Here is a 22,334-nt window from a genome sequence, read left to right on the forward strand (position 1 = left end):
GAAGTTGCATTAGAGTATTTTTTTTTCCCCTGAGGCTTTTAAGTCTTTTAACTGTGCAGATTGTTTCATATGCAAGTTTGTGAACTCATGTAACAATGTGCCCTATTGTAATTAGGCTACTTTTCCTTGAGAAGACTAAAGTAATGTGATCGTGAAAGGGAAGAGAAGAATGAGAAAGCATATCCTCATAAGACAGTTGTAATTAAGAAAATGTGATAAGACCTACTAGTGGGAGTTCCTTCTGAAAGAATGACAGGCCAACTATGTACAGTAAAGAAACGCATGGACAACACACCAGGGAGAGAAAAGCACACAGTGCAAACTCCGCCCATGGGTGGACATGCTTATGGTGTGGCTTCGATATATGAGGATTTCAGGTATTTTCTGGAATGTAAAGTTATTTGAGGGAAATAATGAAAGTAGGGAAGACACAGGCATGAAATGTGTCACTCCTTCGAAGGCGTGGCTCAGAGTCGGTGGGCGCCGTGAGAATAGGAGCCGTAGCTGTGAGGATGAGTGGGCTAGTCCAGGAGGGCGCCATGATTCAGGCCTGGGTGACACTAATTGAAAGATTTGCCACTGCCGACGGAAAGACCAAAAGTGAAGTCTATATAATTTCTGTAATTCCTAACTACTGGTGATTTTGAGAATGCTGAAAGAATATCCAATCCTGTCACCTGCTACCATCCAGATTTAGGAGATTTTCTCATTATTGTCATATGGAATGAGAAAAACATTATGCATAATGGTGGTCTTAGAAAAGATATGAAATTATTGTTTTTGGTAAATGGATTATGTCAAATAGCCTCATCTTTATAAACACACCTGTGTGACTTATCTAACAATAAAACGATCTATTCCAAGGCACAATTCAATAAATTTTGTTGATGGAGGAGAACTTCACTCTCTGATCACATAACAGACGCAACCTAACTCAGCCAAAGGATCAAATTCATTATGTAAAAATTTTGTAAGGAAAAAAAAAAAACATGTGGCACTCTCATTTGTTCATTATTTAACAATTTTTCGACATTCAGTAAGCATCTACTATCTATTGTACTAGGTGCTGGAGCTACGAAAATAAATAATCAGACCCTGTCTCTATCCACAAAAATTCATAAACTTATGGGAGAGAAAAACATGTGAAGAATAGATTGTATAGTAATGTAAAACCTGCTGTAACTAATGAACAAGAAGGCATGGATGGGGAACCAAAATGAGCTAAATGTTTGTGTCCCCCCCCAAAAAAATTCATGTGTTGAAATCTTCCTCCAAAGTTGGTGGTATAAGAAGGTGGGCCCTTTGGAAGGTGATTAGATCACAAGACAGCATGAGTGGGATCAGAGTCCTTAAAAAGAGGCTGCAGGGAACTTTCTCATCTCTCACACCATGTGAGGACTCAGAGAGGAGACAGCTTTCATTGAGCCAGGAAGCAGGCCCTCACCACACACCCATTCTGCCAGGCCTTGGTCTTGGACTTCCCAAGCTTCAGAATTGTGAAAAATACATGTTGGTTGTTTATAAACTACCCAACTTATGGTATTGTGTGATCAAACAGACTAAAGTAGACACCTAACTCAAAATAAGGGGAAGCAGTCAATGATCAGCAAGAACTTCACTAAAAGAACGGCCACAGATGTGAGACTTCAGGTAAAACTTGGAATTGTCCAGAAAAGAAAACACCATGCAAAGATAGGTCAGTATGAAAGCATAGACTTTATTCCAGGGACCAGCAGGTTAGGTTGATTTAGCCCAACCAAAATGTAGTGAGTTTATAGAGGACAGTGACGAATAATGATAAAAATAATAAAGTTGGGTGAAGAGATCAGAGCCTGGTTGAGGAAAATCTTTGTATATAGTGCAGGAACACTTTCCTACAGCAGATGGGAAGCCATGACACCTTTTAGGCCTATGAGTGATATGATCAAATTTACATATATGTATATATGTGTATTTTTTTAGAGATGGGGTCTCACTCTGTCACCCAAGCTGGAGTACAGTGGCACAATCATGGCTTATTGCAGCCTCCAACTCCTGACCTTGAACAGTCCTCCCATTTGAGCCTCCTGAGTTACTGGGATTATAGTTGTGAGCTACCATGCCCGACCACATTTATATTCGCATAGAGCTCACCACTGCATGGGTGATGAAATGGAGGAGTCGAAACTGAAGAATTGGAGACTGAGTGGGCTTTAAAGGGCCAGTGAGATACTCCAGGGAAAGGGATGGTGTTGGCAGGAAGGAAAGCGGTGGCACGAGAGAAATATATGATAAGTTTGAGGGAGATGGAATCAACCAGGCTTGCTCTCCAATTGACTTGTGCAGTGAAGAGGAGAAAGCATTAAGAGATAAAGAGGAAATAAACTTCACTACAAACTTTTTAGATGTGAAACAATGATAAGATCACAATGCATAAAAATTTGCCATATGGCAAACTGCCACTTTGAGGGAAAAATAGAGTCTTAAATGGATTTAATTAGGACATACATAAGGTTGAATGATAATTTCACAAAGTTTAAACTTAAAAATTTAGGAGGAAAAAATACTGCAAATAAAATGGAAAAAAAATCATTTTAGCTGGGCACAGTGGGCTGCATCTGTAGTCCCAGGAACTCAGGAGGCTGAGGCAGGAGGATCCTGAGGCCAGGAGCTGGAGTCCAGCCTGGGCAATATAGCAAGACCCCATCTCTAAAAAATGAATAAATAAAATAAAATAAATTTTTAAAGACAAAAATAGACACAAAGAAATATATTTTTTTAAAAAAAGTAGAATAATTATTTAAAGCAAAATGTGATTTTTCCATTTTTATGGGTACATAATAGTTGTACATATTTATGGGGTGTATAAGATATTTAGATACATGTATACAATGTGAAATGATCCAATTAGAGTAATTGGGATACCTATCACCTTAAGCATTTATCATTTTTTTGTGTTGTGTTATAAATTCACTCCTCTAGTTATTTTGAAATATTCAATAAATTATTAACTGTAGTGGCCCTATTGTGCTACCAAATACTAGATCTAATTCCTTCACCTAACTGTGCTTTTGTGCTCATTGATCAACCTCCCTTTATCCCCTCCTCCCCATTACCCTTCCCAGCCTCTGGTAACCATTATTCTACTCTGTACCTCCATGAGATTAATTTTTTAGCTCCCACATATGAATGAGAGCATGTGATATTTGTCTTTCTGTGCCTGGGCTATTTCATTTAACATAATGTCCTCCAGTTCCATCCAGGCTATTGCAAAATGTGATTCTTTAAAATAAAAACAATTGTTGCTATTTATATAGGGCCCACTATTTCCCCAGGTACTGTTCCAAGCATTATATATATTAATCTTTTAATGCCCTTACAAAATAGCTACAAAATAAATACCATTATTACAGGGATTATTTTAAATGAGAACACCCAGGCACATAGTGTTGGAGTTTCTCCAAATCATACAGCTAGTAAAAAGATTAATAAATCAGAAACACTTTGGCAAGCGTGATCAGGAAAATAAAAAAAAAAAAATAGAAAAATCTGTGTTCAACTTAATACCAATAAAGTTAAAATATTAAATAATTTAAAAATTTTAGGTGGTGAGAAGCTGAACTAAATCAACAATAACAGGAGGAATTAAAATGCCAATCAAAGATTTACCAATACCACCCAAAAGGCACTTGTTCCAGAGAATTCTATGGAATATTTTTACCATATTCTCAAGGAATTGATTGATTTCTCCTTATAAAAACTGCTTCAGAAGATTGCAAGGCACTCGCCTCATTTTACAAGGTAGGTATAGGTAGGCACAGCCTGGTAACAAACTTATGCAGCACACAAAAAAGAGGGGGGACCTACTGACTAATATAACTCATGAACATAGTAAAATAGGAACAGAGGGAAGGAGGGAGGGATGAAGGAGGGAAACAAAATGATAACGGACATATCAATCTGTATTTTAAAGTGATAGAGCATCATGATTATGCTAGTCACAGTTTTTATTGCAAATAACAAACTTACTCCAATCAGTTAAAACAGAAAAGGAATTTAACAAAGGATGCTCAGTAGCTCCCAGTCTCAAGCTTGCAATCCACACCACGAGGAACAACTCTAAAGTTACAACCTTGGGGTTTTTTTCCTGGAAATCTTATGCCACTCCTGGACGTGCACCCTGTCACCAGTAATGACAACCCTGGGAATAGGACCCTGAACTGGGACCTCCACCACCGCTGGCCCTGCAAGCTGGATCTCCCTGCTCTGTCTTGCTCAACAGCAGGGACAGCCCCATACCCCTTATTCTCATTTCTCCCTTATGCCTGTGTCTTCCTTGGGCTGTGTGATGGCTGAGTGTAGGTCATGAGCCTGTGTCCTCACTGTCACAAAGCTAAGAGGGTGAGATTCAATCTAGAATAGACACGAGCTACAGAGTGAGAAATTACCCAAACATAGAAATAGTGGTCAAAAGGTTTTGGAAAGCAGGAAAAATGTTTTTCTAGAAATAGAAGGATATTTCAACTTAGAAAATCTATTAATAAGGTTAAAGAAATTAAATCATAAATCTACATAGATAAAAAAACTAACAGATGATATAGATTGATAGACTATATTTGTATATTATATGACAAAGAAGCAGTATTCACAATATAAACAACTCTTACGAATTAACAAAAAGACAAAAATCTCAGTAGGGGAGTGAGCAAAGCAGGAATGCATTAAGTCACAGGAAAGAATATTTAAATATCCTTTTTATAAACATTTGAAAGATATTAAACCTCATTATAATCAAGAAAACATATTAAGAACACTAGGATAACACTTTTTACTCATTAGATTAGTAAACTTTAAAGTATCCGTTTAGTAAGGATATACACAACAGATAACACAGAGATATACACAGAAGTCTTATAAACCGTGGTAGTTATAAATTTATTGCAGCCATATTACATGGTGATTTAGCTTCAGAATCTATTAAAGTGCATGAACTATGACTCTGAAGCTTCTCTTCTTGTTATCTACCCAGAGAAACATTTTAATATGTGTAAAAAAAAGTGTATGTATAGGATGATCTTGGCATAATTGCAGAATAAATTAATGCCCTAGATAATGATCATTGGGGAAATGCCTAAATAAATGATGGTCTATCCTCACTACCAAATACTATGCTACAGTTACAATGAACCAGGTAGACGTATATGTGCAGAAGTAAAAAGACGCTATGACGATGTTTATGTAAAACGTAGATTCATACACACAGACACACACATAGAACCACTACATTCTACTGAGTATGTATTCCAGGGGTGCCTGCACACAGGGAGTGTAAATGCAAAGAAAGAGGCGTGGAGCAAGCCACACAGAACTGATCACATTACCCACCCTTGGGAGAGGTGTAGTGAGAGCAAATTTGGGGGATGTAGTTAAAGGAGAAGAGTATGAAAGTTAATTTTGAGGTGTCATAGTAGGCCAGTTGAAAGGGAGAGTTTAAAGGCCCAGGAATGTGGAGAAGTCAACTGCTTGAGGGCCCTCAGAGGGCAGGAGGTGGCTCGCACAGGCAGAACGGTAGCTCTTCTCTCTCACAGAAGGGAAAAAAGAGGAGATGGGGTCAGGAATAGTTTGTCTGCATGTTTGCAGCTGAGTTTCCATTTAGTGCTTCAGTTATTTCAGTGAAATAAGAGACCCATTGAACAGGAAGTATTATACAAAGGTTAATGAAAGTCTACAAGAAATGAAAAGTAAGCTATGGAGTAAGGGAAGCACATAAGTATTGCTGAGCAAAGCTGAAGTTCACTGGATTGGAGGAAACCATGAATTTCTAAAAGCTCCATTTGAGCAGTTACTTGATCCTCTCCAGCAGCTCTCAGCCTTCCCAGCACAGGCAAAGTGACTATGAGCATGAGGACGCATCCAGACTTGAGGATTTTCAAGACCAGTAAAACAAAAGCACTACCAGGCCAGGGAAATAAGAATGGGCATGAGACGGTAGGAGTGAGGGGTGTAAAATGCTACCGAGTTGAAGAAAGGAGTAAAGATGGAATTGAGTGTTGATGGGGAGAGAAGGGTGAGAGGGTGCAGAGGAGTAAAGAAGCTGAGACACACACACAACGTAGGAGGCTGGTGTTGGAAACGAAGTCTTCTAGACAGAATATTCCAGAAGGGAGCACTCCCAAGATATGTAAATAGTACTACATCGGCACCAAATGAAATAATTTATAGAAAGTCATGACTGCAATGCTGGCTGATGCTAAGTGTGCAATGGTAAGGATTCTTTTTAAGCCAAGACCTGGCCATTATTACTCTCTTCTGTGGCATTCTAGTCTTCTTCAGCCTGAGTCTGCGCTATTCCCTCTTTTGCCTCCTGCTCTGCCCTTAATTACCCCTCCCTTTTCAGCTGCTGCATGGCCACGGTTAACGTTATCTCTGCAGCTCATAAATTAACACTTTGCAAACTTTTCCTAACATTCACGATTATTTATTTATTTATTAGGATATTTAGGCAAGATTGCTAATAATCACTATTAGGAAGAGAAAATAACATAGTTGGCTGTGACTAGTTGACATCTGTGCTCCACGTGCTGTGCAGAAAGAAGTCTGGCCAGCGCTGATCACTGATGATCGGTCATTATTATTGCTAACGTCACCTGCAAGAACTATCCACCATTCATCCAAATGGGTTCTGATCCTAAAATTGGTTTAAATTCAGGCTTTAGTTGAGAATTTTTAGCACAGAAATAATTTTCAAATTGTATTATGTGTTTTAATCACCTACATGTTTCTGCTTCTCTACCCTGAGATTGAACCTATTCAGAATTCATAAACCTATTCAGAATTATTCTGATTATAATGATAGATCCTCACTGAGGACGCCTTACATTCCCAGGTGAGGACCTAAACAAATACAACTTTACAGACAAGAGTGAATGAGGCAAAAAATTATTGGGAAAATGTATTAGTGACGTGGATGATAAATGTCCTGCATCAAAGAGCAAAGAATTAACTGTTCTCTGAAAAGTCAAGAAACAAGAACCAAGACCATATAGAAGTGTTTGTACGTAAACCTTCTGTATTTCCCAGACCCCTCCTAAGAGCTCCATCCAAACTCTACAACAAACTAGAAAGTAAACTGGGCTGTGCTGTTAACTGGCTGCACAATCTTAATCAAGTCAGTTCACCTCCTTGGACCTCAGTTCCTACACAGAAAAAAACAAAAAAACAAAAAAACAATGCTGTCAAAGTGATAATCTGTAAGTTTCTCTCAGCCCTAATATGATCCTTATTTCAAAGTGATTCCATTTCAAATGGCATTTATTTTAATTTTGTAAAAAATGTGAAGGGCTTGTACAACTTGGGGTGGGCAATATTTCAGTGCTTTTTAAGTCAACATTGGTATGAAGCTTAAATTTAAGATAATACATGGGAAAGCATCTTCCAACCTGTAAAGCTTATCTAAATGTTAAGGGAAATTTTTCCCTAAATTTGACTTGTTTCTAATTAGATTAATTTCTTAAAGAATCATGAAGTAGAGAGGAGTCCAAGAAGTCCATCTTCTGCACTACCTTTTTCATCTAATTCTTAGACATTTTGTTATAGATCCGACTGTGATCTGCCCTGAGATATAAGGATAGTGTTAAGAAATTTTTAGTTAGAAGAAATTATACACGCACATGCACACACATGCCCCCACACACACCTCACAATAATATAATTATGTAAATATACCAATTATATATTTAATTGATTTAAAGTAGCAGATTAAATATATATATAATTTGAAAACCATAAAAGACTGCTGTTTGTCAACTTCTACATATTCTGCTAATTATTCCTTTAACACCGATGAAACCAAGAGAAGTTGAAAAAATGGACAAGGAAGGTCAGAGTACTATGTTGATGGAATCTCTAAATCTAAAGTGTTGGCGGCAATACTGTTTGGATAGGAAGGACAATAATATCTACTACCTACTTTACTGAAGGTTGATTTTATATTCTGTATAAGAGGGATTTTAAACTCTATCCTCTCTCCCTGGGCTGTCAACTTCCTTTGCCCTGTCATTGGGATGGAGCAGCATGGAGTCACCATTAATGCTACTGACTCATAAAAGTTCAGGCCCTATGATTGTGCATATATGAGATTTCTTCTGGAAGATAAACCACTGGCATTTGGATAACTTCCAAGATACCTTGAATTTCTCACAACAGGTTCAGCAAATCACAGTGTTAAAGTTAAATATGAAAAAAAAAATTTGGCAACACTATGGCTGGCATTAGGTAAGTGTCTCACCTTTAAAATAATAATTTACTCATTATTGAGTCGTGTATACATAATCAAAACCCTACATCATTTATTAGAATCCATTTCACTTTGAGTATCCTATAATCAATACCTGGAAGCCTCTCTGAGGATACTGCAGAAGAAGGTCTGGGAGTTACAGATCTTGGAAGGTCAGTACAAAACTTAAAAAGTTTATGCAGCAGAGTAGAAAAGAACCCTTTGAGCATCACAGATTCCCAATGTGCATGTGTTCCTTTGCTAAATTAAATTATGAGTTTCTCTGATGCAAAGAAGTCTTTCCTCATTTACTTTATTCACAAGCCCCTTTTACTGATTTATGGTGAGAAAGCATCCAAGTATAATATACTCTTATACTTGGCATGCAACGGGACATTGCAGAACTGCTGCCATATGTCAACTGAGTATCTGCTGCATGATGCCTTGGTTCCCTTCAAGCACTAACACACTAGATTCTCCTTGGTACAAAGGCACAATTACTTTGCAAGGAATGATAAGGTATCTCAACCTTCCAAGATGTATCATCTAGTTGAAAATGTAAGATATTTTTCCTAAAGTCATGCAAGTGAGTACTTGCCTGTCTTTTGTTAAAAGCTAATTGGATAAAGAATTTTAATGGTGTAAATAAAATATGCTCTTAGTCACAGACCCTGCATATTAGAAATATGGATGTGACCTTCATACAAGTTTCTTGGTGGAAGTGAGGGTAGAAGCTACTTGGCAAGATCAAGTTTTAAGGAGATCATCGCTAGCTGCTTTGTGGAGCATGGGGCTGGAGTTGTGCATGGAGGAGAGATGAGCAAACCTACTAGAACAGAGCTGTGCTCGGCTGGCAAGTGTTGATGATAGTTAGATTAGCACGGTGGCAGTGGAGATGCAGAAAGTTGTTAGAATTAAGAAATATTTTAGAGGTAAAATTAGTAAAGCCGGTGAATGTCATAGACCTGGGAAATGAGAAAAAGGGAGGGGTTCTTAGCTTTGGGGTTTGGGAAGCTTGGAACATGGCAATATGTTCTATTGTCAGTGGGCATAGCGGATGACAGACAGGTTTGTGGAGACAAGTCATGAGCTTAAGAGGCCTGCATGGGACTGACAAGCAAAGATCTTAAGTAAAGTGTTTGCTTTTGCAACTAAGTCTCAGAAATGAAGTCACAGCTCAGAGAATGGCCAGCATATATGGATGGACCTTTGAGTCTGGGGCTAGAGAAGGAGTATGTGTAGAGATGAAAAAGGCACAGAAATGAGCCTCAGGAACTCCAGCATGCAGGTATAGGTGGAGGAAGGGGAGCCAGCCTAGGAGACTCCAAAGGAAGGCTTTGTGAGCTAGACACCAGGAACATAGTGAAAAGAGGGGTGAGTCAACCACATAGAAGGCATTACTCACTGGGAAAAATCTGGATGATAAATATCTGTAACTGATGTATCTTGCAAGTAAAAGTTTGCACCACACACTCCATGGACAAGATACACTAAATAGAAGCAAAATTGCATCAGCCCTGCCCACCATGAACACATGGTATTGGGTTTACTGTGGACATGGCAGCAAAAGAAATTAACAGCTTTTATGAAGCTAACCTATTTTTCAATGTGTTAGTGCTTCTAAAATGCACAGTACTTTCAAAAGGTAAAAGCTACTTTATTCGTGTTTTTTAAGAACAGAATTTTCTAATCTCTTGGGCTCTGCTATAATATTTCTTTTGTTAACAAACCATACTTTAGACTTCAAGTTCCACCAGAATAGAGTAGCCCTATTTCGCCTGGGTCCTCCCTCTAATAACTAAAAATTCTGTATGTAACACAACAAACATAGGAAGACTGAAAGATAGAAGAAGGAAATGGACATCCTATGGGTCTGGGGACTTGAGAAACAACAGAAATGTGAGTCCCCTGAGTTGTCCCCTGTTGTTTCCACATATCCAGGACAGGACTCTGCAGAGCCTCTACCTGACAATGCTGATTGGCAGAGAAAAAAAAAATGCTCCAAGAAAAGCCTATTCCCCCATTCAAAAGACTGGGAAAGGGTCGCCTAAAAAAAAAATTTTTTTTTTCAATATCTGCCCTACTTTAGCCAAAAAAACACAGAAAAACCATATGCCTCCCCCATGGGTTCAGCAGGACTGAGCAGGAAGTAATCTTATCCCCTACCTACCTGACAAAGCAGGGCTCTGGATCCCACCACCCAGTAGTTTTGGGAGGACTGAGTGTGGAGATAATGTTTATACCTCGGTCTACAGAAATAGGCAATGCACTGATTGCTCAGACAGGATGGAAACAGCAGACGAATGGTGAGCTTAATGTTCACATCCTCCCAGCAGCAAGGAGATGCAATCAGGCTAATCAACACTCTCCTTGACTATCCATCCACTGTCATCCAGCCTCAGTGCAGAGCTGAGCTTCTGCCCCAAATCTGAACCAACAAAGTGGTGCGAATGATGCTAGTTCTATACTTCTTGGTAACAGCAGGATCCAGAGGGGAGATACTCTTATGTATCCTTTTGGAGCAAACAAGGTGGTGCCATTTGGTGCACTACTTTCACTAGGAAGATGTCAGCAGGGCTGAGGAGGGAGGGGAACTTTCACCCCACCCATCTGCAATAGGCAGTGAGAGTTCTCTACCGACGCCATGGGGGCATTGGCAAGGCACAAAGGGAAACTGCACATATGCACCCAGTGACCATCACTCCACACCGCAATGGGGGGACCGCTTGCTAAGAAAGAATATTAGCTAAGGTCTGGGTCTTCATAGTATGATATCCAATATCTAAAATGTCCAAATCATCTATAAATGATAAAGACTAGCAACTAGAATATATTAAAAACTCTCAAAATCAAGAAACAAAAATACCAATGCCTTGCAAATTCACTTGTCATGCTAAGAACCATAAAAATTTTAATATGAATATGATAAGATAATCAGCTGATACCAATACCAGGTGAATCAGATGCTGGAATTATGACAAGGATTTTAAAATATCCATAATAAAAAAGCTTCAGTAAGAAGCAAGCTTTGTATGCTACTAAAACACTTCCCTCTCCCCTGAACAATAGCAAAATGCACATTCTTCTCCAGTGCACACAGAGCATTCTGTAGTATAGATCATATAACAAGTCTCAAAATATCTTAAAAGATGATAACCATACAAAACATGTTCTCCAACAATAATGGAATGAAGCTAGAAATAACAGTAGGAAAACTAGCCAATTTGCAAATATATGGAAATTAAACAACAGAATCTTAAATAAGCAATAAATCACAGAAGAAATCACAGGGAAAATTAGAAAATACTTGGAGATGAGAGAAAACAAAAAGACAACATACTAAAACTTGTAAGATGCAGTGAAAGTAGTGCTCAGAGGGTAATTTATAAATGTAAATTTCTACATTAAAAAGAAAAAGGTACAACCGATTTTTACAAAAATAGAAAGACTATTAAGAAAAACTATAAGCAATTTGTATGGCAACACATTTGGTAATCTATGTGAAATGGATAAATTCCTAGAAACACACAAACTACCAAGACTAAAATAGAAAATATGAACATATCTGTTAATAAAGTAAGGAGATGAAATCACTAATCAAAAACCTCCCAACAAAGAAAAGCCCAGGACCAGATAGCTTCGTTGGTGAATTCTACAAAATACTTAAAGAAGAATTAATAACAATCAAATTCTTCCAAAAAATTTAAAAGGAGAGAGAACTTCAAATTCATTCTCTGAGCCCACCGTTACTACAATATCAAAGCCAGACAAAGACATTACGAGAAAATAAAACTATAGACTAATATTCCTGATGAGTATTGAAGCAAATATTCTCAACAAAAAACTCACAAATAGACTTCAACAGCACATTTAAAGGCTACACCATGAACAAGTGGGATTTATTGCTGGGATGTAAGGATATTTCAACATATGAAAATCAGTCAATGCAATACAACAAATTCATAGAATTAAGGGGGAGAAAACTACATAATCATCCAGATAGATACAGAAAAAAAAGTATTAGATAAATTTCAGTTTAAAGTCAATGTAAAAACTGGATATGTCCAGAATGTTGTTCACATATAATGCTTCAAGATTGAATCACAGTTGTTTCTGAGAAACAGTTCTCTGAAAGGCATTCGAAATACCTGATCAAGAAATACCTTAAGAAGTACAATCTTTGTGATTGGCTTTGAGTGGTTGCATCTGGCAAGGCGACTTACAAACTTCCTCACTTCCAGATCTGTCAAGAGGAAGATGAGATGGATCAGTGTCCAAGGACTAGCTGAAGCCTTCCCTTACAGGGCTTTGCTGAGTAAGAAAACAAGTGAAGCACACATGAGAAACGAACACCTAGAAAAGAACTTTTAGTTTATCGGTGAATATAAAACATTGTATTCTTTAAAAAAAAAATTGTGTTGAAATTCACAGTCCCTAGAATAGCCAAAAAAGTCTTGAATAAAGAATAAAATAGTTGTTTTATTCTAAATAAATTGTTTCTTTTGAGGAAAAAAATAAAGAATAAAATAGGAAGCATCACTCTCCTCAATACTAAGGACTACTGTGTAGTTACCATAAACAAAACAGTGTGGTAGTTGTGGAGGCATAGACATAAACTTCAGTGGAACATAATAGAAAACCAGGAAATATACCCACACAAATATGTTCAACTTTTTTGACAAAAGTGCTAAAGCAATTCAAATGGGAAAAGGGATTAAAACAGTTGGACATCCAGAGGCAAAAAATAAACAAACCTCAATCTAAACTTTACACCTTATACAAGTCAAACTATATAATTTACATATATGGAAAACCGTTGGGAGCTAGGACTAGGCAAAGGGTTCTTAGACACCAAAAGCATAATCCACAAAAGAAGAAGTTGATAAGTTGTATCTTATCAAAATATAAAGCTATAGTCTGGAAAGACATTGTGGAAAAGATGAAAAGATAAGCTACACATTTAGAGAAAATATTTGCAGACCACATATGTGAAAATGATTAATTTGAAGATTATCTAACAAATCTTCAAACCTAACAATAAAAAAAAAAAAGCACAATTAGAAAATGGGCAAAAGACAAGGATAGACATTTCACCAAAGAGGATATACAGAAAGGGAATAAGCACATGAGAAGATGTCCGTCTTTATTAATCATCAAAGAAATGCAATGACATATCACTACACTTCTATTAGAATGGGTAAAATAAAAAACAGTGAAAACACCAAATTCTGGTGAGAATGTGGAAAACATAAATCACTTGCACAATCACTGGTAAAATTATAAAATGATAGAGTCACTCTGAAAAAAGTTTGGCAGTTTCTTATGAGATTATTCTTTTAAAATTTTTTTTATTTCAGTATATCATGGGGGTACAAATGTTTAGGTTACATACATTGCCTTTGCCCCACTTGGGTCAGAGCTTCAAGCATGTCCATCCTCCAGACAGTGCACAATGCACTATTAGGTATGTATATGCCACTCCTCTACCCCCTCCCATGTGCCCAACACCCGATGAATGTTATTACTATAGGTGCACTTAAATGTGATCAGTTAATACCAATTTGATGGTGAGTACATGTGGTGCTTGTTTTTCCATTCTTGTGATACGTCACTTAGTAGAAAGATAGGAACACTCCTACACTGCTGGTAGGACTGCAAACTAGTACAACCTCTGTAGAAAGCAATATGGAGATACCTCAAAGAGCTACAAGTAGAACTACCATTTGATCTAGTAATCCCATTACTGGGCATCTACCCAAAAGAACAAAAGACATTTTATAAAAATGTTTCTTATGAAATTAAGCATGCAGTGATCACATGTCTCAGCAATTGCAAGCTTGGATCCCAGAGAGGTGCAAATTTATATTCACACAAAACCTTGTATGGGAATGTTTATTGCATCTTTACTTGCAATAGCAAAAAAATGGAAACCACCTACATGGCCTTCAGTGGGTAAATTGTTAAAAAAAAAACTATGGTATGTCCATATTCGAGAATACTATTCAGCAATAACAAGGAACAAACTATTAATCTCTAGGGAATTTTACCTAAGTGGAAAAAGCCAAATGTAAAAGGCCACATAATGTATGATTCCACTTATATAGCATACTCAAAATGACAAAACTACAGAAATAGAGCACAGAATATTGTTGCCAATGGTGGGGTGGGTGGGAAGAGTAGGGAGTGGGATTTCACTATAGAACAATACCAGTGATACCATGGTGATGGAAATGTTCTGGTTGTGATATTTTACTATGATTTTGCAAACTGTTTTCACAAGAAGAATCTGGGGAAAGGGTACAAGGGATCTCCCAGTATTATTTCTTACAACTGCACGTGAATCTACAATTATCTCAAAACAAAGTTCAAAGAATAAAGAAAAAACTAACCTTAATGAGTCTTGTTTTTTTAAAAATTGTGGCAAAAGATATATAACATAAAATTTACCCTGTTAACCTTTTTTAAGTACACAATTCGACAGCTTTAAGTACATTCACATTGTTGTACAATCATCTCCACCATCCCCCTCTGGAAGGTATTCATCATCCCAAACTAAAACTATGTTTCGATTAAACAACACTCTCAATTTCCCCTCGTCACTAGCTCCTGGCAACCACATTCCACTTCTGTCACTATGAATTTCACTACTCTAGGTACTTCATACAAGTGAAATCACACAATACTTTGTGGCTGGCCTGTTTCTCTCAGCATAATCTCCTCGAGGTCCATGTATATTGTAACAGGTGTTAAAATTTCCTTCCTTTATTAAGTCTCAATATTATACCACTGCATGTTGATCCTTAATGGGTCCCATGTTTTTGATCTTTTAAGTCTTCATCCCAAACAGCAGCTTTAAACACTCTTTTATAAGTGAACAGCGCAATTTACCCTGGTAGGAGATGGAATTCTATTAGACACCAGAGGGGCAACAACTCACTTGCTTTAGTTCATTGGCTTTCTAGTAGACCACCAGAAACCACTTGAAAAGCATGAAACCATCTGAAAGCCGACACCCAATGTCCCAGCAGGTGTTTGCAAGCCTGGAGAAAGTTGAGAGCAAGGGAAAATCTGGAAGTCATGAGAGTGAAATCAAATAGAAGCTAAGGGTTCCAAACAGAAGCTCGAGTTTAGCAGCCGGATAAAAATATTTGATATTCAGCAGTGATGTGAAGCCTGCAGATTTAAATTCTTAAAATGAATAACACTGGCAAATGGCAGTAAAAATGACATATAAAATATAAAACTAAATACAAAAATTCCAAATCAACTCTAGCTATTCACAAGCAGAAGAAAAGACTGTGTGAGAAAACAGTCTGTAATATAACAGTTATCGTGATGTAATGTAGTTCAGGAAGAGAATCTTCAATACCTGGCAGTGACATTTTATGCAGCAACTAGGGATACTGTGAAGTTTATCTCAGGCTTGGAGTAAACATTTATTTAAAAACTAAAAGCAGCTTCCTGTGGCTGACCCTTCACACTTCTTTAAAATGCAATCACATCAGTATTCTTCCCATTTTAACAATGGGGCATTCAGGCTAAGAAAATTAAATAACTTGAGGTTCCAGTTCAAGATGGCTAACTAGTTACAGCTAGTATGCTCCTACAGAGAGAAATTAAAATTAGGGCGTAGATTTTCATGCTTTGAATAGATAGTCAAAAAGAGAACCCCAAATTCCAACAGAGAAGCTACAGAGGCTGAAAAAGTAGAGAAGAATGAAGACCAATGCCCTATTCAGCCAGGGTCAGCAGGAAGACAGGAGAACCTCTTCGATGCCAGGAATGCCCAAGTGAAAGATTCCTGGGTTTCCATCCTTCTGCCAGGGACATTTGGGACCCTGTCCCACCCCCAAGCCCTCGTGGGACCACAAGACTGAGGCAAGGAACTTCCCAGAGGGTACACAGAAACATTGCTTGTATTCAAGGGAAGCCCTACAAGCATTAGAAACCTGACAAGCAGCAGGGTCCTACAGTCTTCTGAACCCTGAACCATGCAGAGAGCACAGTCCCCACGGGTGTCTGTCTGTCCTGCTCTGGGGCCACCACCTATGCTACTGCAGCCACAACTGCAGGGCCACTGGAGAAGCAGGGGAGAGAAGGCACTCATGTGCAGCCCAAAGACAGAAACTGCAGCCACTGCTGAGGGAGAGCAGGATGAGCAATCTGCAACCCAGCAGCCTCTGCTGAGAGAAACCTGCCCTCCCTAGAGACAAGTCTGTGGCACAACTGCCCCTCCCCTGCTGGAGCATTTCAGCAGTGGGCTGCAGCAATTCCGGGAGCCCAGCACACAGCAGTATGAGCTTCCTCTGTTGCTGCTACTACAACCAGGCCGCGAGGGATCTGGGAATCCTTGTGCTTCTGTGCACCCCAAGGCCATGGAGAGAGAAGGTGAGCAGTCTCTTCTCCCAGCTGCCCTGCCTATATGGTGAGGAGCCTGACCTCCCTGGAGGCAAGTCTGTGGCACAGCTCGACACCCCCCAACACACACAGCATATCAGCAGCAGCCTGAAATCATTCTAGGGGCCCAGCACACAACAATCTGGGCTTCCTCCACCACCTATGCTGTTGCAGAGCCAAGGAGGGAGATGGGGATACAGGTGATTTTTCCTGCCCAAAGGACAGATACTGCCGTCACTGCTGAGGGGAGGGGCTTGTGTACCCTACAGCTGTCTGATTCCACTAATCTCCCTGAGAGGGGCCCACCTACCCAGGGGTAGGCTCACAGTGCATCCACCCTTCCTCTGCCTGAGCACTATGCCAGACTAGAGGATCACCCGACCTCTCCCTATAACAGCCAGCACCTAAAACCAGGAAGGCTGGAGCATAAGTTCACCAGCCTGGTCTTGATTTGATCCCCCCAAGACTCAAGCATGCCATTCCAGGGCCCTGAGGGCTGAGGGTTACCTAACCTAGTCCATCACCGTTAGCATCTTGAACATTTCAGTTGACCCAAATTGCCAGCAACATCACAGTGGGTGCTCCTCTGCACAAACCTAAAGGCAATGCACCTCTCCCTCTCCACATGGAACATCAGTGCTCCCCACAGAGGAGAACAGGCAAGCCACAAAGCCCTCAGAAGTTCTGCTCTGAAACTATTTAGGCAGAGAGCTGACAGAAAGGCATTTTCTGCTGACATCAGAGACAGTGTGGACTGAAGATAGCTGACAAGGTTTGACTGAACTGAGAGTCACAAACCTCAGTGCAGGGCCGTGATAAGGACTGGGATAGCTTTCCAACCACAGACTAGTCCTTTGTCTGAGACAACAGAGATCCCCTCAGAGTAAACAAAGCTCAGATACCTACTCACAGCCTCTGCTACAGCTGGCTCTTACTTGTAAGTGCCCTACTGGCCCTGGAGGTTGGAACACACAGCCCAATATAATATTTTGTCCCAGAAAAGGACAGTGTTGAGAATGAGATAAGCTTCCTGAGACCTCTGCAATTCCAGAACTGCAGGAAGTATCAAACCTACTCATATACTCAGTAGATATCTGCTACAGTCAGCATCTGAGAAAGTCACTGCACAAAGGCTATCTATAACCAAGAACTCATACAGAGCCTGGACCTCTGAAAGAACCCCAAATCAAAGAGAAACGACCAAACATAACATGCAATATATTCATACCCTCAAGGGGGAAAATAAAACATAATTATAAAAAATTTAAAAAGAAATGAATGTAAATTCAAAATTAAGAAGTGAAAGTTTCTCCAGATGGGAAGGAACCTGCATAAGAATCATTGCAACATGAAAAACAGGCTGTTCAATGCCCCCAAAGAACAACAATAGGTCTCCAGCTATGGATTAACCAAAAGGAAATTTTTTAAATGACAGATATTGAATTCAAAATATGGATCGCAAGTCAGCTTATTGAGATCCAAGAGAAAGTTGAAAACCAACATAAAGAAACAAAAAAAAATTCAGGATATGAATGACAATTCACTAAAGAAATAGTTATATTTTTTAAAAAAACAGATCTCTGAAAGTGAAAGATGCATTTAGGCAATTGGAAAATACAGTGGAAAGTTTTTACAATTGACTAGACCAAACAGAAGAAAGAATTTCAGAGATTGAAGACAAGGCTTTCAAATTAACCCAGTCAAAAAAATAAATAAAAGAATAAAAGAAAAAAGAATTAAAGAAATGAACAAACTCTCCAAGAAATATGGGACAATGTAAAACACCCAAACCTATTAATCACAGGTGTCCCTGAGGGAGAAGAAGAAAAAGCAAAATGTTTGGAAAAACTATTTGAAGGAGTAATTGAGGAAAATTTCCTTGGCCACACTAGATATATAGACATCCAGATACAAGAAGCTCAAAGAACTCCAGGAAGATTCATTGCAAAAACAGCATCACCAAGACACACTGACATCAGACAAGCTAAATTCAACGTGAAGGATAAAAATCATGAGCATAGTGAGAAACAAACATCAAAAAGCCTATAAAAGAAAATCTACCAGACTCATAGCAGACTTCTTAGCAGAAACCTTACAAGTCAGAGGAGACTGTGATCTTATCTTTAGCCTTCTTAAACAGAATAACTGTCAGCCATGAATTTTATATCCAAGAAAACTAAGTTTCATAAATGAAGGAGAAATAAAGTATCTCCTAGGCAATCAAACACTAACGGAATTTGTCACCACTAGATCAGCCCTATAAGAAATTCTCAAAAGAGTACTAAACATTGAAACAAAATGTTGATATTCACAAGTATAAAAACACTCAAAAGTGTAAAACCTATATTGCTTATAAGACAGTAACACATTGGAGAATACAGAGCACTGGTTAACAATCAACATGATGACTGGAATAGTGTCTCACATATCAATATTAACTTTGAACATAAATGGTATAAATGCCCACATAAAAGACAGAGATTGGTAAAATGGATGAAAAAACACAATCCTAATATCTGTTGCCTTCAAGATGCCCACACAACTCATAAAGATTCTTCTGGACATTGGCCCAGGTCCTAGGCAAAAAATTCATGACTAAGACCCCAAAAGCAAATACAACAAAAACAAAAATAAATAAATGGAACTTAATTAAACTAAAAAGCTTCTGCACATCCAAAGAAATAATCAACAGAATAAATAGACAACCTACATAATGGGAAAAAATTCACAAACTAAACATCTGACAAAGATCTAATATCCAGAATCAATAAGGGACTCAAACAAATAAGAAAATGCTCAAAAAGTGGGCAAACAACATGAACAGGCTTTTTAAAAACATATACATATGACCAACAAACATATGAGGAAATGCTCAAAATCACTTATCATCAGGGAAAGGCAAATTACAACCACAATGGGATACCAGCATACCCCTCTCAGAATGGCCATTATTAAAAAGTCAAAAACAATAGATGTTGACACAGATGTGGTGAAAAGAGAATGCTTACATAGTGTTATGGAAATTTTTTTAGTACAATCTTTTTGGAAAACAGTATGGTGATTTCTTGAAGAACTAAATGTAAGTCTACCATTTGAACCAGCAATCCCTCTACTGGACATTTATCCAAAGGAAAAGAAGTCAGATAAAAAAAGATACCTGCACTTGTATGTTTATTGCAGCACAATTCACAGTTGCAAAGATATGGAATCAACCAACACATCCATCAACTGAGAAGCAGATAAAGGAAATGTGGTATATATACACCATCGAGTTCTACTCAGCCATCATAAAGGATGAAATAATGTCTTTTGAGCAATTTGAATGGAATAATGGAGGCCATTATCCTAAGTGAATTAACACTAGAAAGGAAAACCAAATACCATATGTTCTCAATTTTAGATGGATCTAAGCTATGGGTACATAGGAGCATGCAGAATGGTAAAACAAACATTGAAGACTAGGAAGGGGGAGGCTGGGAGGGAGGTATGGGAAGAAAGCTACTTACCAGGTGCAACGTACACTATTCATCGACTGGTACACTAACATCCTGGATATCACCTATATAATTCATCCATGTAACCAAAACCGATTTATACCCCTAAGTCTATAAAAAATATATATACACATATATATTAGCGTATATGAATCCGTTTGTCAAATCTACAAAAATACCTGGCTGAAATTTTTGTTGGGGTTGCAATAAATTTATAAATAAAATTTGAGAAAATTGACATCTTCAAAAAATTAAATCACTTGTTGAGTTCCATGAAATTTTTTTAGCATTAAAATGTAATCATGATCAGGAGACCTAAAAATATGTTTAGTACTAGTTTAGTCCATAATGTCTCCACATCATGAGTTACTGAGGGAAACCTATCAAAAAAGCATAAGAGGAAAGCAGTCGTTACAGGGTGGTGGCACAGTCCCCCAGGGCAGGGCATCCTGCAGTGAGGGAGTGAGCCTGGACCACAGGGCCAAGCCAATCAAGACTTAAACACCCCTCCAGACACCAGGAGCTGGAGCCTGGATGTAGGAATCTTACAGACTGCCTAGAAGGGCAAAAGTCCAATTAGGGAGAGTTCGGGGCTGTGTGCAAGTGAGGAGGTGAAGAGGGCCTGGTCTCCTTCAGGAGACCAGGAGGCAAACCTGGACTAGATATGGCCTTGGCCTTAGGGATGGAGGAAGGTAGAGGGTAATCAAGGACAATGTGGATGGGTTGTTTTAACAAATTGGGACTCTACCCATGAGAAAGTGAAGCCCAGTGTCCTGACATCATTGGGAACATCGTCGCACTTCCAAGATGAGCTGATGAGACAGACAGGGCAGGGTAGGGGAAGCCACTGGAGAGCGCTCCCTGCCTGAGCCCTGAAGGCCTGGTCATGCAGGGAAGAGATGGCAGACCCTGGGCTGCTGGTCTCAGCTGATGGTCAGCAAAGCCCGTGTTCTATGGTTCCATGACAGGTGTTGGTCTTTGTGAGGTTACTTCCTCATAGCCTGGCTAGTGGCTAGGGGCAACATTCCAAGAGTCACAGATGGAACCTCTGCTTGGCAGTTATACAAGGCTGAGAGAGGACAGAAATGTGTCTGCCTTGCACAGGAGCCCACTTTCTGTGGATCATGAAAGATACTTAGTCTAAAAGCGAATTTTACTCTCAGACACCAAGTCCAGATCAGCCAGTTGTGGGGCCACGAGTATCAACTCCATATTGCAACTTCCCACAAAGCCAAAGAGTAAGACTTCTTTTCTGGCCTCAAAGAATTGTGGGTTTTTTTTGTTGTTTTTTTTTTTGAGCTATCTAAGAATATGATGGTCAATAAATATTAAACGATGTCAACCATTTTAATCCTAGTTCATGCAAGAGTAGAAGTATAAATAGTAGCACAAGAAATTTTTGTTTCTGTGGAAATTTAGTATGTTATCTGAGTAATTGCAAGGCATGCTGAAAGTTGTATAAAATTCAAAATTAAGACATGTAATTGACATTAAAAATAAAAGTCATGCAATATCTTGAAAAAATAGCAACACTCTCCCAAACAGCTTCCAGTGATATATATAGAATCCCCACCTTGTCTATGTTCTTTCATAATGCAGTTTTATTTTGAGCTTAGCTAATGTGAATCAGCAATTCACTGTTGAAAATCCCACAACAAATACCCTTTATAAAATACTGCATTGACTTAGAAAATCCTCTTGCCTGCATACACTCTCATCAAGACTGAGTCTATTAAAAGTTGTTCAGGTTGACCTCTCACAAAGACAGCAATTACTAGGGAAGTAACTCCCTGTGACAATTCATGTCTCTACACATTTCTGAGAAGTGTCATTTTCTCAGGCAAGAAAAAGGTATTCTGTCATCCAACATGAACTTCCTATCTGAGAAGTGATTTAACAGCCTTTCTTTCAAATCTGCTAATAGTGGCTGGTCCCCATGCACATTACTAAATGCCTTAATTACAGGAGGATGGTGAAAGGACATGATTTTCTTATTTCCTTTCCCTCAGAATAATTGGGACAATAAAAGGTCTGGAAATAAGTGTATGGCTATGTGGTTACTGCGGGTTAATTTCTACCCATATGAAAATTACCTGGATCTCCCATAACATTCTTTAGGTAAACACCTGGAGGTAAGTGTCTGCAGCACAGACATGGCCTACCCATCAGTAGGTGTCCTGGGTAATCTT

General features: G+C 38.7%; 1 long non-coding RNA gene across 1 annotated transcript in view; it reads right to left on the reverse strand.

The window, feature by feature from the left end:
* Window positions 1-21,100, reverse strand: part of LOC109730620 (uncharacterized) — a 32,807-nt gene extending 11,707 nt beyond the window's left edge. Inside the window, exons 1-2 of the long non-coding RNA XR_012918509.1 lie at window positions 20,894-21,100; window positions 20,158-20,256 (exon numbers count right to left, since the gene is read on the reverse strand). This is a non-coding gene — a long non-coding RNA (uncharacterized LOC109730620). The remainder of the gene's footprint in view (window positions 1-20,157; window positions 20,257-20,893) is intronic.
* Between the last annotated feature and the right edge of the window lie 1,234 nt (window positions 21,101-22,334).

This window comes from Microcebus murinus, chromosome 3 (genome assembly GCF_040939455.1).
Source record: "Microcebus murinus isolate Inina chromosome 3, M.murinus_Inina_mat1.0, whole genome shotgun sequence".
Taxonomy (NCBI): domain Eukaryota; kingdom Metazoa; phylum Chordata; class Mammalia; order Primates; family Cheirogaleidae; genus Microcebus; species Microcebus murinus.